We start from the raw sequence: 18,245 nt of genomic DNA, 5'->3' as shown, positions 1-18,245 counted from the left end.
GATTTTGTTTGAAAATATCTTGTGCAGATATGTCAGTCTCACAGACTCTGAGCCTCACATGAGAGACCTCTTGCAAATGGAAGTTTCCTGATAATTATATATTACTAATTTTAAAGGATAGTATCAAAATACACTACCTCTGCCATTTCCCATTAAAAATATCTCAGACAAATAATGCCATCATCATTAGGCCTGAAGCATACTTCTGACAATCTGCTAGTTATACCTGTATGGGTTAGAGATTGCTAGCAGTTCATCTGAGCTCAGTCTCTATCACCAGCTCAGTCTGGTTGTGAATACCTACCTAAGACTGTCACGCAGGTCTTTGTATTTTGTGGAATAAACCATTTAGCTGCATGTTTGGCATAGTACCCTCTTTGTGCCTTTGAATATTCTACTTTCATGTAAATTTACTGAGATCTTGTGAATTACATCAGTGTGTGTCACATAGAAAAAGTCATTCTTCATGTCCTACTTGTGAAAAAAATTTCAGAAGAATAATAAATACTTGCCAGTCATGCAGTCCTCTCCTTCAAAAATGTTTATGTTGTGTATCCATCTCAAGAAGCAGTGTTTTTTCTCATCTGATCGGTTTTTGTGGAATTATTTTTATTCAAATCTAGACTGAATATATTTCATTCTCTCTGACTTCTAAAATATAACCATTAAAAACTGAGTTACAGGTATTTTCTAATTCATAGGAATCTCTTGTCTTTTAAAAATGCAGTTCAACAATGATGGAATATATTCACTTGTTCAATAGAAAATGAATTTAAGAAAATGTGGAACAGCTTTCCAAGCTTCTCTGCAAAAGCTAGGCACAGGAATTGCTTTTATGTCGGAAAAGCATACTGCTTTATGTAATTTTTAATTAGACATTTCATCATAACAGAACACAATTTTGATTAATTGTTCTCTACTTCTGATATAGCAATAAATTAATTTGCTTGTTGAGTTATACCTACCTAATTAATATATCATCTGCCTGGTGCAAGATCTTGTGTTTTGGAAATGTAGTAATGGTGAAGCATATAGTCATCTGTGACCTATAATCTGTGTTGCAATAAAATACCATTTTACACAGGCCCAGACAATTTGTGTTACTGTGGTAGTTGGCTCCATAATCTGGCCTCAGTGTTCTGTAAATTTGCACTGCAGGATTCTTATGTGTGTGTCCTGTACACAATCACCTAATTTGTACTCAGTGTGAGAGTTGAAGTTTGTTACAGATCAATGTTTTTAGTATCATATACAGTATTCCATTAGATACCATTCATGATAGTGTAACAACAAAACACCTCTCTATTACTTCTGTTCCATTTTCTGTTCTTGAAGCTTTGTGTGTTGTAGTTCCTACCGGCAAACATGGTAGCCAGGTTTTCCTTATTAGTTTCTATTAAACTTTGTTCTGCTTCAGTCAGAGTTCACTTTACTTGTAGTGTAGAAATTCCTAAACTATCTTTGCATGTTCAAATGACAAAAGATTAATTTAGAAAAGTATTCAGTGCCTAAAAAGCAATGTGATGTTTGGAAAGTCAGACAATAAGAGATTTCAAACTATGAATTTCTGTCTTTGTTGGACAGCAAGCACTGCAGTCTTACATAACACAACACTGTATCCAGTTGCTGCAAAGTTCCATCATATTTCTCTGACCACTGACAAGTTATCCTGTTGTCTCAGCAAAGATGTCTTCCCTTGGGTACCCTCTGTGGTTACTCTAATTATCTGCAGAATCTTTTATACGTCTTCCTGTACTATAAAATTTTCATTTTCGCTTCTGCTGAAACATCTTTGCTGTCATCTGTCTAGATTCCTTTTGCATTTACCATCTTTCCATCTTCACTTGAATTAAATTAATATTTTCTATTTGGGTCTTTGCCTTCCCTTTCATCTGTTTCTGGTCGCATTCTGCCTTGATTGACATTGTAATTACCATGTCCCCAATTATTATGTGGATGTCTATAATAACTCCATATGTTTCACTGTTGCTTTGTTGAAACAGTTTCCTCATTGCCCTTATTCCCAAAGCTAGATGTTATCTATCTTCTAGCTGCCTCAGGAGTTCCTTAGTCTAGATGATTCCTCATTTTAACAGACTTGCCAATATTGGTCTTTTTTTTCGTTGAATAGAGTAAATATGTTTTCATCGAGTAGTCAATGCTGAACATCTGTTTGTGAACAAATGGAATAATCCTTAGCAAAGACCTGTTAAAATGTCTGGGATTAAGATAAATTGCAACTTTTTTAGCTGTGTGAACCTCAGTGTGTATTAAATTAATTGAGGGTAGAAACCTGGATCAATACAATCTTTTGGGAAGCTTTACTAAGGGAAAGTCCTGCACTACAAAACTGTTGAAGACCTTCAAAGGGCTCAGCAGACATGTACCTAAAGACTGTAGATTACCTGTATTTGTCCAAAGGCTTTCAAGGGGACTAAATAGTCTTGGAATAAGAAGGAAGGTCCCACTGACAAAATGCTGGTTAAAAGATAACCAAAATAAAATATATATGTTTTCATTAGAGGAGAGAAAGGTTAATACTGTAGTTCCACTGCAGCTCTGCCCATCACCGTATTCTTAAATTATTTAGAAAATTATATTATTATTGGGTGAGACCATTTTCAGATGATATCATTTACCAGAGCACTTGAAGACAGCTAAAGGACCTTAGAAGTCTATGTAACTATGTAATGAAAAGTCAGTTGACATTCATTTTAAATATACACATGAGGAAAAACAATCCTAACTTTACATTTGACCTGGTAGGCTTCAACTTTGCTCCTCATAAGTGAACTGGTGCTGTGATAAATAGATCAGTCAAAACACTGACTTAACATTCAGCAGTAGACAAAAAAGGAATGTTAAGAATTACTACAAAAGGAAGAAAGAGCTAATGCTAAATAAATGTTTATGCCACTTTGTAAACATATGCTTCATCTTCTCCTAGAATACTGTGATTTTTTCTCATCTCACTACAGCAGAAAATAGGCCTACAGCAGAAATCATGAAGGTTCAAAGACCAACAAGGATGATCAAAGATATAGAACAGCTTCAGAATGAATAATGATTAAACTGAATGATATTCAACTAAAAGAGAGATGACTGGATAGGCATATGGTAAAACTCTTCAGAATCATAACTATATGGAGATAGTTGTGGAGAAGCAAGAGAGAACTTTTCGCTGTCTCTTACAGGACAGGAACTGGGGGCTAATGAATAAAACTGGTATGAATTTAATTTAAAACAGAAGGAGGTGTCTGATCATGGTTTTATATCTTTTGAACTTTTTGCTAAACAATGTTTAATATTTAAAAAATAAACTTGCTCAAGCAGACAACTGGAAAGGCACTTAGAAATGTGATACAAGTACTTGGGAGAGGTTACAAAATAGGTAAACTAAATTTAAAAAAATTCCATAAACTGAAGATAACAGAGGCCAAGGAATTATTAGAGAAAATACAATCTGTGTTTGCTGTGTACTATCTTTTCTCTAGTTACTGCCTTTGTCTTTTAGAATCAGGATCCTGGGAAATAAATATTACTCATAACCCATCATCTCATAGTTTTCTGTGTTTCAGTTCTGGTTTCATTATTTATTTATATTGTCTACTTATCAATTATTTATATTTATTCCTCTAAATTAAATCAGCCTCTGCTTTAGTTCATTTCAGTAGTCACTTTATTGAAACTGATTCATTTACACTGGTATTCTTAACAAAGTTGTCCAAATTTGGTTTATACTAAAGCATGCATACAAGCATGCTCTCAGCCTCTCTAATAAGCACATTTCAAAGAAAAAAATTGTCAAAGAGAGCTATTCATGCAATTAATGGGGATAATGAATAAAAGCATGTATTTATTTGCTGGAAATTGCTGGATGAACTTTGCCATTAAACTAAGTTAATTAAAGTTATATGCAAAAACTCAATTATTGTTGCATGTAAGTTTTTTATGTGTAGCTGTTTCTTCTAGGTTTATAGTGACTTTGCTTGCTCTATTCAGGAGCCACGGCAAAGGTGTGGTATTATAGGATAAAATACAGAGTTGCTTTAACTTTTACTCAGAATGTACCTAGAAACATGATCTGAGAAAAATTTTATCTGAAAGCAAGACAGGAGTTAGCTTGGTTCCATTCAGATTCTGTTGCAGGAGAATAGAGAACCTTGTAGTATTTACTAAACAGTAATAATTTTAGACTATACCAAGCAGACAACAGGCTTCATACTCTTACCAACTCCATGCAACCACCACTCCAAACCCCACAATTTTAAAAACATTAGTCTTGTTTTCATTATTAAGTAAGCTTTTACCTCAGGGTAATTACTACAAGCAAAATGCATGCAGTGACAAGGAACTTCAGTGTTTCTACCAGGTAAATAAATATAAACTAAAAAAAAGAGAGACCTACTAACCTAATCTGTTTTACTTAAAAGCAAAACTGAAGGATCTTGCCTCTATTAAGCTTTTAATATTCAGCATATGTCTGTAACTCTGGATGTAAAAATTAAACAAAGCAGAACAACAGTAAAAAACAACTCCTCTCAAATTACCATTTTCTAAAGTAATAAAGCAGGAAATTTTCTCCACTAATCTAAACCAAAGCATAAACCTCAGGATTTTAGGAATATTATATTTGTATGTTTCATTTGGAAAAGCAGTCAAATCACCAGAACCCCGGCTTAGATTTTTAAAGAATGTAAACCTGGAGATTGCTTGCCAAGAAAAAAAAAATTGAAAACCTCCTATATGACTCAATCTAATTAGCAGATTGTGCCAAGAAGGCCTTTGAAAAAGGACCAATATCTAGCCCAACACATAGTCAATTCCCACCTGCCCTGTGGTCCTTTTGAGATATTTGCATCCTAACAGTTCAAGAGACTTCCTTCTTTTGTAACACTAAGATGATAAAGATCACTAGACTATTCTCAATGTAATCATTAGTAGACTTTGTTTACAGATGAGTCAATTTAGATCTCAGGTAAACAGATGAATTATCTCATACATCTTGTTTTCTTCAAAAAATCAAGGTGTTCATTATTCAGTTTAGCTACCACATGATAACTAAGATTACAAATATGAGGTCAAGTGCTCATGATGATAAATAAGTTCAGAATTTCAACACGAATTTAGAGATCAAGCTGGACCTTTGCTGCAGCACCATCTGCTGCGGTAAATTGCTGATGTGTGAAAGCCGCACATTGTCTGACTTTGGGAATTTATTAACCATTTTTACCCTAGGTGACTACACACCTTGTTTTCTAGTGAAGACACATCCTCCATGGAAATGGCTTCCATACTTGGAAAAGATTTTGCTAACTGCAGTCAGGCAGATTAAGACACACAGACTTAACAGTCATTTGGACTACTTGCCTGCTTCAGATGAAGCAGTTAATTGTTTTGTGGCTCACACCCTAAATGTTGGAATTTTAGGCCCTTTCCCCTTCCCCCATCAATTAGAGAGAGCCTACTGTCAAGACCTTTGAAGGTGGTGTTATGCAGACCTTTAAAATTTTTGCTTAGAGAGCTCTATAGAGTGGGGTTTCATTAAATGTTTCTCTTAATAGCAAGGAGTTGTTTATTTTTGTTTGTTTTAATATTTTCTTATTTTGCTTTTTTTGTGTTTGTTTGCTAAAGACTATGTTCATGTTGTGGTAGAAAGTTTGTGGAACCTAAAGAACAAATACTAATGATGCTACTAGGTAGATAAATAACACAACTATGATTGTTAAGAAAACTAATAAGTATCTAAACAGTACTAGTGGACTTTTACTTGTTTTCAAGGAAGTTATCAAATCTAGTAAATGGCAAGACTCCAAATGCTGTAGCTAGAACATGCCATAATTAATCTCATAATTTTTTTCTGATGTATGTCAGATAATGATTCATTTTGCAATAACTGTTTAACATAATGCGTGACTTCTCTCTTTCTTTTGTGTTATGGAGGACTGAAAACTGTAGCAAAACATTGTCTCGCTATGCCAGTCATAACTACAAAAAGGCAGAGGATATAGAAATGGATTAACAACATTTAAAGGTACTTCTTTTGCAGTTAGGGCAGATAGTCTTGACAGAAATTCTTGGTTCAATTGAACCTTTTGTAGGTCAGTCATATAGTGGTAATTTGCCCATAGCCCCACATATGTTTCCAGTCTCCTAATAATACAGAATGAAATTCTTGACTTCTTGTTAAATACCTGCTGTCTTCTGCAGGCTTGTAGGAATAACAAAGATTTCAAGCAGGTGATATACAAGGTACTGTTTACATATGTTATACAAGCACACATATATAAACATATGTGCACAGATGTATGTAAACAATACAATTCAAAATAATTAGGTGATATTTAGCCATAAATCACGTTCTTACTTGTTTTCTTATCTAAGTCATCTACCTACTGGGCCTAGTGAAAAACAAATGAGAAACTTGTAAATGAAAACTCTGACAGTAATTGTCAGAGATACAGTTTTGCTGTGATAACTGTATATCTGGTGACACTGGTCTTTTGCAGGAAAGTAATGAGGATTAGAGTTATTTAAATCGATCTGATGCTATATCCTGCTCCAAGATTTTTATTGTGCTACACACCTTCCTTTAAGCAAGACACAATTTCTTATGCATATAAGTAATTAATTTCATGTTTCATGTACATTTTAATTAGAACAAACTGTGATTTGAAACACATTGTCACTATCATTATGTGAGAATTCAGGAAGGCTTCTCTCCTCAATTTTTTCAAGAAAAACAAAATTATCAACAGGCTTTTTAATATCCTGTTTTCCGAGGCAATAGCTTGACATGCTTCTAAGTCAACTGGAAACACTCTTGGCAGGTTTACCAAGTATAAATTTAACATGTAACAATGAACTTCTTGTTTTCTTACTGTCCACAAGAATATGTACACAACTGGGGACAAAGAGAGTTCTAAATTTAGGAGATAGCTTTAGGCTTAAAAGATGTTTATATTAACTGAGCAGAAGACCACAAGAAACAAGTCTATTTTGCAGAATCTTTTCTACACCATTTTCCTCCTCCACTCCACCACATGAATTCTTTTTCCTAGACTGTGTGAAATGAGCTTTTCATCACAGGAAGACTCTTCAGGGACAGCTTAACCTGCCTCTTATGTGTTTTTGAGGTAACAGGATCAAGTGAGAGACAGTAGTTCATCAACCTTCTCATAAAAAGCTGACATTCAAATAAGAGGACGAAGCTCATGAAGTAATGATAAAACAGAAGAAAGAAGTTCAGGATCTCTCTCTGCTTTGTATGAGAGTTGTATTTTATTTCTCTCAAACACGCCACCACCATTCCCCACTCCTCTCTGAAGACATGAAGTCAAATTCTTATAGAATAACTTCATAGATTATATTTTCTCTTAAAAAATGCTCTTCAAGACAACTTGTTCAGTCTTTTTCAGGTAAAAGTTAAAAGCAAACAAAACAAAAAACCGTAAAGAAGTGAAATCTTTCTGCATTTTCAAGGGAAAATTCTGAATTACCCAAATAATTCATTTCAAATTTCAAAATCTTCCACTTCCACAGGGCATTTAGCCATAAGTTTGGTGACCAATTTTTCTCCTGTCTCACAGCAATCCCTTTTCCAACACTGTATATTCTGAAGAGCAATTGCCGTGACTGTGAGAAAGCAAGGTTTAAAGCTCTCTGACATAAAAAAAGTCTTCCTAAAATTGCACAACTACTTTCATTCAGTCCTTTTGCATAAAGTGAATTTTATGATTCTGTTTCTATCATTAAACACACTAAAACTTCACCTGTCATGCAGATATGAAAAGGGATGGTATTTATGAGACAAATTCACACTTCAGTGTTGCAGTTTGAGGAAGCTGCAGAAAGTGAAGGGTGAAGCTAAAGATTCCAGAAGAGAAAGAAGAGCTTTAATTACAGTGATAGGCTTTAATAGGTTAAAGCCTATCACTGTAATTAAACTGAAGTTTAATTATTAATTAAGCCTTGATAAGTTAAAGACTTTTATTACAGTGAGAGGGAAGCTGATGTCTATAACTTGGTGGACTTTGTGTTTTTGGACTTTGCGTAGTGTGAAATGAAGCTTTCTGAAGACACACGAAAACATGAAAGGTTACCTCTGATGCTGTGTGAAAGAGGAACCAAAAGAAGTTATTCTGACTCTAGCATAATCATTTTTACACAGAAATTTGTTTCCAGATTTTTCTATAAAATTTTTAAGCTTTTAAAACCCATAGATTTGTCATTTAGAGTAGATCCAATGAAGGAAGGGAAAGAGAATATTTATCATTACAGTTGGATGATGGAAGAATTTCAGTCCAGATGTTATAAACTATAAAAGCAGATGTATATCTGTGATTTTGATTATTTTTCAGCCAGTGTTTCTCAAGACCAAGTCTTGAGAAACCAAGTGTTTTGACTCCATCCCCTCTGACTCATAACAGAGCATAACAATATTTCCTCAGTACAACTCTGGCACTTGTGCTTTTCATGTAATTCCCTTCACAATGGGAAACCTTTCAACAAAAATAAATATGGAATTGAAAGCTAGAGAGTTAAGGGGAAATGGAAAGGTATGGTACTTATAAAAATTTGATTGCAATCTGTTTACTGAGGCACAAAATCATGGCTTAATCTGTAATTCGTGGGTCTGATGATAACTAACCATATTATCATTCCAGAAAAAGAGAGCATTTCATTCTTTGGAAAGGAACTCTCATAAGGACGAGTAACATAATGTTACTAAAAAGGAAAACTGTAGAAGGAAATTAGTGAAATTTCTTTTGCATAAAGTTATGCAGAGCCATATATGTATCATATATTGTAGGATTTGTTCTATCGGTTAGATAGGAAAAAATGCAAATAAATCAGCACAACCTTACCATGTTGCATTGAAAAACAGTGTAATTCAAATGCATGGTAAGCAGCTGTTGAGTTATTAGGAAGAGAAGGGAAGGTTGTTCCAACTGCCTATGTGTTCCTGGGTTTTTCTTTTGGGAGTGGCTGAGAACATGCTGCGCTGCTCTTGCTAATACCACTGAGCATAAAAAAGATGGATGAAGGCAGTAAAGTAAAATATTAAATGTATCCCATGTTCCTTTTGTTATCATTGCATCACTTAAGTATGCAACTGCTACTAGCTTAGTGTAAGATCATTTCAGTCAAAATGAACAAGACAACGTCCAGTTGTTCCAAGTAACCCAGCTCAGTTTGAAGAAAGCTGCTTAGGGACTTCAGAAACTGAGTTACAGATTGCTAGCCTGAGGAAGGCCTTGAGTGGGGTCTTTGTCAACTGATTCAAGAAATACTATAATTTCTTTTGCCCCTTTAGAAATATCCAAGAAACTCCTCAGTACTATGGAACAAATATTGTTGCTTCTTCTAGTGATTTGGGTCACTATTCTGAATAATCTAATCATCAAGGCAACAGGTATTTTTGGCTATAAATGTTAATAACGAGTTTTGAAACATGAAATGGGTAACTTGGTTCTTCTTTATTTACATATATACAATACACTCACAAATGCGTACACATTTTTATCTATCCAGAAGAAATTTAGATCTAAAGATTAATACTAAATAAAAATGTGTACATTTTTGGTATAATCCTGGACAAATTATGTTTCCTTACTCTTCTTCCATGTTTTGGCAGAATGATTGCCTAAAAGATATAAGTGAAAATGCTGTTATTAACACTTAAGAAGTAGTGTCTTTCACCCCTTTTGAAGATTGTGAATGTAATTTCAGATGAATGAACCAATTGAAGAACATTTTATACTGAAAACATAGCCTTGTCTCCCATGGCCCTGACTTTGGGCAGCTAGAATTGACTGTTCCTTCCCTATTTTTATTGGTAAAATAGAGAGTTTAGTGAGCTGAATTAAATTTCTTAAGGGCAGCCTCAGAGCTGGTATGAGAGACGGAGCTGTGCATCTGGGCATCAGGGAGGAGGCTGAGTTCACCTCTTTCGCTGTCAGTGGGTTGCTGGCCGGAGTTTTTATTGAACTGTCTTGAAGACTATGTTGTGCTCAGTATAGTAGGTGAACACTGATTTCAGTAATTCCATCAACACTGTGATTGAACTAACAATAGTAAAAATAGGCCCCACTTGGCTTTCTTCTCACTAATTGTAAGTCCATGATAGAGCAGAAATTAAACATATCCTTTAAAACTGGTGCCCTAATGAGTCACTCCTAAATTATACACTGTTTTTCAGAGTATACTAAGGTACGCTAGATCCTAACGAGTTCCTGGAAAAATGTATTTGTTCTTGCTTTGTCATATTTATCTAAAATAAAAATATTGTATAACAATTGAATGTCAATAAAAACAGTGACTCAGGGCTATACACCCAAAGTACATATTTTGCTTTGCAGTGGCAAGAGGTTATGACATTTAATTCCTAGCTGACCTTTCATGTATCTCTGTTTACTGTTCACATATATAAAGTCAGATTGAATACTCCACACTGTCATGGGTAAAATGCATTGTACAATAACATGTAGTTTCTATGTACTGGAAATATTATCTTCATATATATATGTGTGCATGTATGTACACACATGTTTGCACAGTAATGAAAACAATGGACTAGAAGGAAATTAGTCATTGAAAGAAATCCCATTCTGCAGTAGGTAATCAAATTATGTTCCTTCAAAGTTCTCTATTTGAAAGCCTTTACCCCTACTGTTTTCACTAGAAGTCTGTTTCCTAGAATTCCTTTTGCCTTTTTCTCGCCTGCAACACATGACAGTTTCCTGACATTCTGTAGTCATCTTTAAGTCCTTTTTCTGGGCATTTCAAGCTGACCAGCTTCCAGTTTACAGCATAATTCAAAGACTTGCTGTGTTATACTATCGAATGAGAATTTGTTCCTCCTTCTCTTCTAGAACACAACATCATTGAGAAGTTTATGGAAACTGCTTTACATATTTCCAAACAGCCGTGTTTGGAAGCTGTAAAAATGAATTTTAAGTCACACAGTATTGGAGAGTTACAGAATCTACTGTGATAGATCTTGTGTACTGGTAATGCTGATCTGGGATTGTGCCTTGTGCTTCTAAATCATCAAAGGATTGACGGAGCAGTAGCTGTTAAATGTAACTTAATCAACTGCATCTACTTCTTGGAAAGGGTTTTTGTGACCAGGAATGTTTATGCCTATGATTTGATAATGGCTCTGGTGTGACAGGAGTCCAGAACCACTCAGGGGATTTCCATGTTCAATGTAATGTCTTTTATTGAGGCTTCATCCTTATGTGGAAAATTTAACCATTTTCTCTTTTCACTCTCTCCTTCTATTTATGGTTTAAAAAAAATAAATCAAAGAGAATCACTGTAAAGTTACAATTAATTTCCAGGTAGTTATTTTGTTTCTGTCCTCAGAGAAGTTTTCTCAGAACAACACTCTCACAGTTGTTTAGCTAAAGAATTTTTGTCAGATATAACTGTAGGCACAACCAGCCCTTCTTTTCTATTACCTTATATTTTTGTAGTAATTTACACCATTGCAAGCATTGTCAGGATTACAGGACCTCTTGAATGAACTGTGGGTAAAAACAATAATGCCAGGATTCTAGGGAAAACAAATAAAACAAACAAACAGACCAATAAAAAGACATGAGAATTCTTATTACCATGCTACAAAATTAATTGTGACTGTATTCCTGTTTCAACAGAACCCATCCCTTTCTGCATCACAGATAGCATTACTGAAATAGCATTCTGTCACTTATTTTAATATATTTAGTAAATCATGACAGCCATTAAGTATGAACCACAATCAAGATAAGCAACTTATCAGAAAAATATATTAGGGTGAAGAAAAGAAATTGCTTTCCTTGAAATGAAATTCTCAATATATTACACATTGCTACTTTCTCTGCTTCCCATGGGGTACACAACCTTGTGTTTCCTCTCACTTAGAAATCGGAGATGCAACTGATATGAAAGAGGGAAGCAAAAGGACAATTCACCTTCACCAATCAATAGTAAATCTCTTTTCTTTAGAAAGTGCTGAAAAGGAGAAATTTTCCCCACTGAATCTGAGCCAGCTGATATCTAATCACCCTCCAGTTTACACCAAAGAGTTTACTTTTAATAGATGAAATACTTCACTGCCCTCCCACTCAATTTTAAAATTAGTATCTTCTTGTGTACATTTTACTATATAAGACAAAACCCAGTAAGAATCAGGTCTATTATCTTCTTTGTTTCTTTAATGATTTAAGAGAAATCCTTAGCATTGGGCTATTAATGTTTTTCCAGATGTTTGAAAGTACATCAAAGGAAGGTTTTGGATTTCCTGACATTTCTGGATTTTGGAAGGGTATCTAGTTTTTTTTCCCCCCTGTGCTTTCTGAAATAACTGGCAGTCCCAGTTAATAATTCTTGACATGCTGAAAAGTTTGGCAGGTTCAGAGAAAATTTTCCTTTAAAAATAAGTATTGAATCTGAACACATTGTCCTTAGCAACAGGGGGAAAAGAGGTATGACTGTCCTCTTGGAAATATTGGAAACCCAACTGTAAGTATATTAAATCGTTTTGCCACATTTTATTACAATTTAGATTTTGGCAACTATATAAAAACTCAAAAAATTCACCTACATATTCTCTAAGAACAGTGAAAGACAACTTTAACCACAGTTTTCCATAGCAGTACTACCGATTTCTGAATTCACTTTCTGCAAAGGCTTCTCACCAGATCCAGCTGCCTCTGTAAATGATACCATCTTTTGTAGATAGCATCAGTATAGCTTTTGGGACTGTGGTTGAAGAATGAGAGATATTTTTTTTTTTCCCCTTACTAGCTAATGGCTGAAACTCACTTAGAGAAAATGTAAAGGTTCCACAATGGGGAAACCCAAAATGTCTTTGGAATAAACTAATGCTACGCATATGAGAATACGACATTTTTAAAACAATGCTTGGCTTACTCCCCACCCTCCCTGGATAAAGCTTCAGCAGAAGAGAAACCACTCTGATCAGCAAAAGGGTGGATAGAGAGATGCTAGGCAACATAGACTGCAAGACTGGTTTACATTCTGACCATCAATACCCTCAGCAGAACACAAGGTATCCCAAAAATCCACAAAAGCATTATTGTCAGTTTGCAGTAAGTCATGCCATTTAAGTTAATTAGGTTAATTTACTGTGAGTTATCCTGGAGGCTGTGTCTAAACACTTACATGAAGGTGAGCTAGAACATCTCAATTGCTTTTTGGAAATGGGACTTTCCTGTTTTTTCCCTTATGAGATGTGATGGTACCAAAGTTACATTTATCCAATGATGGCAAGTTTCCTAGTGTTCTGAAAACCTAAAATTTCATTTATTTATATGAACCTCTGTCATCATTACTTTTTATGTAATACCTTTATGTAATTATTTGTATAGATTGTCACTTAAACTTTTTATGGTGGCAGTAAATTCTCTCTTCTTGTTAGGTGCTCGTAAGGTAGCTCTTAACCTGCTGAATGAATGCTAACCACCTAGCCTCTGTAAAAGAGCAAGTTTCACTGAGTTTGTTAACTGTGGCCTCAGAAATGCATAAAATAAACTTAAGAAGCTCCATATTCTTAGGAGAAATGCCTTATTTAATGACAGCTTAGCTTTTACCCGGGAACTGCCTCCAACAGAATTTATCCTGAGTTTTGAATAGGTGAAAAATCTTAAATTGAGACATGGCAGTGTAAATCAATTTGATACTAAAAGGTTTCAAAATATTTATGCAAATAGAGGTAAATCTAATATATAAACAACTTGTCTATTACTTGATGTTTGGAGGGCATTCTTTAGGAACTGTTTTCAGTTCCTTAGTTGTAACACTAATAATCAGGCATTAAAAGATGTATGTTTGGCTGTTGAGCCAGAGAAAAGTCAAAGGACACGTTCAGGGAAGGGTGAATATACTTTGAGTAACAACAGAGTGTTACTCTCAGTTTCTGTAATGTCAGTTGCAACAGTATTGTTTCCATGGAATCTATTAGCTTGGTTTTACCTTGACCTTGAGCTGTCATTCCTGGGACATTACATAATTGGTTTGGCAGTAACAGTTCATAGATTTTTGATCATTAAGAAATAATAGTAATCTTTGCATCTCATATTGTCATTTTTCACAACTGAGAAGTGACTTTCATTACATGATTTCAGACTGGAATAAACACAAGCGTTTGTTTTGAATCTGCTGCTTTCAGAACTATGTAGATGCCTCTGTGGCATCTGGCTATTTGGATCAGGTTTCAAGTTAACTGGTCAAGAATAATTACCTTCTATGGATTTATTTGTATGGACAAAAGAACTGAAAATCCATCAATACACTGTTCTACACTTTTCCCCTTCTGAATCAACTGATCTCCCAAGAGAAGCACACTAAGCGTCTACCTATTTCCACATCCATCTACAGAGTGATAAATCTGCCAAATTCCTCCTTTTTTTTTTCAGCCTAGATAATCTTAGGGATAGTGCACTAATGAAGTCAAATGAATAGAATTCTCATACCTTTGAAGAAGGAATAGGATATAAAAGAGCTGATTGAAAAGGAGGTCTCCAAGGCTTTGCATTTTTTTTTTCCCAAAAAAGTGCAACAATATCCAAGGGTGATTCTTCAGCAGGTAAAACATGGGTAAAATCTATTTAATCACCTATGCAAGCTTTTCCCCTTCTCTCTGATGATCAAAGATAAGTTCCTGTCAGCACAGAATCTACAGGGAGGCAGTTTATGTTTGGACTTTGAGTAGTGGCAAAGATATCTCTGTTAATTGGTATATCTATTTGGAAGGGATAGCCAACCTCTGAAGGAGTCTACTTCCTTCTGCGAAGGATTTGATAAAGATTTTAATAAGGATAACTGTCCAGGGAAAGGCAAGAGCTGTTGTCCTCTGCTGGATTTAAAATGTTGATTGAAGAAATTTCAGTCTGGGCTTTTAAGCAGAAAAGGAACAAATGCATTGTAAAGTAACCATTGAGAATAGTTATGAAGCTTCTCTAAAACATGATAAATAAAAAGACAAATGTGATCATTTTCTAGACCTCAACTCAAATGTATTGTCTAAGTCTAAGTGATTTCAGTGTTACTTTCCTTGTCTGACTTCTATGTAACTATAATTGTCTGGATATAAACAGCACAAACAAAAATATTTAGTCTGTTTTCACAGTCTTTTATTTCTAAAATTAAAAAAACCCCAAAACAACAAACCAAAAAACCAAAACCAAACAAACAGAACAACCAACAAAAAGAGACTGGAGGATAAAAGAAGTGTCAAAGAGTTATATAATGAAAAGGATTTTTTTTTTGGCAGCGTTTCTGGATGTTTCATGATTACTATCTTGCCATTTCTGATAATATTTTACATGTTTATTTTACTATTTAAAACATTATAGTATAATTGAAACTAACCACTCTTGATGTCTGTAGTAATATGAGAGGCTGCAAAGCAGTGCCACAGAAAGGGACCTGGGGATCCTGGCTGATGGAAAGTTGAATACGAGTCATTGTGCCCTGGCAGCCAGGAGGACCAACCATGTCCTGGGGGGCATCAGGCAAAGTGTCACAGACTGGTCAAGGGAGGGGTGTGTCCCACTCTGCTCTGTACTGGTGTGGCCTCACCTTGAACACTGTGTGCAGTTTTGGGCACCACAACACAGGAAAGACATTAAACCATTAGAAAGTGTCCAAAGGAGGGCAACAAAGATGGTGAAGGGCCTTGAGGGGAAGTTGTGTGAAGAGCGGCTGAGGGCACTTGTTCTGTTCAGCCTGGAGAAGAGGAGATTGAGGGGAGACCTCATTGCAGTTACAACTTCCTCATGAGGGGAAGAGGAGGGGCAGGCACTGATCTCTTCTGCGTGGTGACCAGTGACAGGACCCAAGGGAATGGCCTGAAGTTGTGTCAGAGGAGATTTAGGCTGAATATTAGAAAGAGGTTCTTCACCCTGAGTGCTGGAACAGGCTTCCCAGGAAAGTGGTCACAGCACCAAGCCTGACAAAATTCAAGGATCATTTGGATGATACTCTCAGGCCCATGGTGTGACTCTTGCAGGGCCAGGAGTTGGACTTGATCCTTTTCGGTCCCCTCCAACTCTGCATATTCTGTGATTTTTTGATTCTGTAATACTGAAAACTGAGTTTGAACTTTTTCCAGGATTAGGTAGTAAAGAAAGGAAAGAGGTGAGGAAGGGATCTAAGTACCTGAATTTTCTTGTAACTCTTATCCTAAGAGACTACTTGGGGATTTTCATGTTATTGTGGGTCCACACCTTCCCTTACAGGAGGAGCTGGAACACAAGCATGGGTACTATAGGTAAGAATGAAGTATTAGAGATTTAATAATCTGAAGGACAGTGTAACTGTTCTACAAGTGGAACAACTGTGTCAAATGGGAGAAATATTAGAAGGTGAACAGGAATAACAAAACAGTTCAATACACTTCCTCTGTGTCGTACAGTGGTGTTGGAATGTACTGCTTTTCAAATTAAAGCAGCATCCTGGAGGTGTCATTAAGAAACAAAATAACTAATGAATGGGTGAAATCACCTCAGGTCAGCATGTAAGGAGCTCTCAGAAAGGGACCTTCTTGCACTGTCAGAACTTTACCTGAACTACTGACACAACCAGTAGTACTTTTTCCCTGTTCCCTCACCCAGAAGCTGCTTTGATACTGCTTCAAAATTCTTCAGAAAGTTACTTGGCCTCATTTATTTGCAATAAAAAATTCAAGGTGTTTTTTGGTACTTAGAAACCTTAATTAAATCTGAGGCTGCTGAAAAAGGGGTAGGACACTTTTGAAAGTGTTTTAAAATTTATTTTCTCAAAATTGTGTGTGGGAATAAAATTGTTTCTGTGTTACCTCTGACCACAACTGTATACAATTGAAAGTTTTTCTGTTGGAGTGAGATATGCTCTTCTTGTCTTATTTTTACTGACCTTCTTTTAGTGGTAATGCAGTTAAATATTGAACATTTGGTTGTTATGCCAAAGTAATTCCGTCATGTTATCACTGAGGAGACCCTGCAAAGCCAGTGGGGAAAAGAATATAACGACCATGATACTAATTGATTTTTAGGTTGTAAATGCTTCCGTGAACCTTAAACATATAATTCTTTAACTTTTAGGAGACAATTTATTAACTAGTACAAATTCAAAATTAATAGTGTTCATCATCATCCCATTTAACTAGCATCTAAATCATGTTCTTGAGAAATTAAGGATAAACAGTAAATGGATGCTAGTGTCTGTTCTAGTCTGCAACTATTCTGTAGTATCTATCTATAATATCTATCTGTAGTATCTATCTATAATATCATCCTTGGTATCATTTCAGATCGAAGTTCAGGTGTTCTCAATGCTGTTTCCATATTTATTCAGTGAATGTGAAAAAGGTGAAGTCTGCTAGGAAAGCAACATGGTGGTGATACAACAGACAAACTGACTTACAGATTTACATTGTTAACATTGCTGAAGTGTATGGGTTCATGTCCTCTTAGATATAATATGAAGCTACTCATTCCTCAGCAAAACCTATATATCATAGAATTGTAGAATGGCTTGAGTTAGAATCTTAAATATCATCTATTTCCCACTCCCTTGCCATGGGCAGGGGTTACACTGGACCAGGTTGCTCAGAACTCCATTCAACCCAGCCTTGAACACTTCCAGCTTCTCTTGGAGACCTGTTCCAGTGCCTCATCACCCTCACAGGAAAGAATTTCTTTGTAATATCTGATTTAAACCTACTCTCTTTCAGTTTGAAGCCACTATCCCTTGTCCTATTTCTACATTCCCTGTTATAAAGTCTCCATCTTTCTTGAAGGTTCCCTTCAAGTACTGAAAGGCCACAATTAGGTCACCCTGAAACCTTCTAATACTTTTTTCTTTGCCTTTATTATAGCATGACAGCACACCTATTGTTAATAACTTTCAAAATGAAGTATGATTTGTAGCATGAATAGTAGTTATGCTTTATAAATTTCCCTCTTAATAGTGGCAGTCAGTGTCTGGATCGTCTTCCGGAAGAATGCATTTTGCTGAAGTTTATCTCCTGGAACAAAACCGAAATACCCATGACATCCCTCAATCCATGTGCGAGGGAGCCATCTTGTGGTCTAATTTATACTGTCCGGAGAAATGACGATGCTTTTGCTACTGTAAAACAAGAAATGGATGGGGAGGGAAACCTCATTGGCATATAATGCATTAAGTATAATTGAAACTTGTAAAAATGTCCGATATCCTCCTAAATAAGTTCATCTTAATACTCATAACGA

The sequence above is a fragment of the Manacus candei genome, unplaced genomic scaffold, assembly GCF_025592945.1.
Source record: "Manacus candei isolate 608988 ecotype Guabito, Panama unplaced genomic scaffold, ASM2559294v1 h1tg000028l, whole genome shotgun sequence".
In the NCBI taxonomy this organism is placed as follows: Eukaryota; Metazoa; Chordata; class Aves; order Passeriformes; family Pipridae; genus Manacus; species Manacus candei.
The sequence above is the reverse complement of the archived record's forward strand: the minus strand, read 5'-3'. Positions refer to the sequence as shown.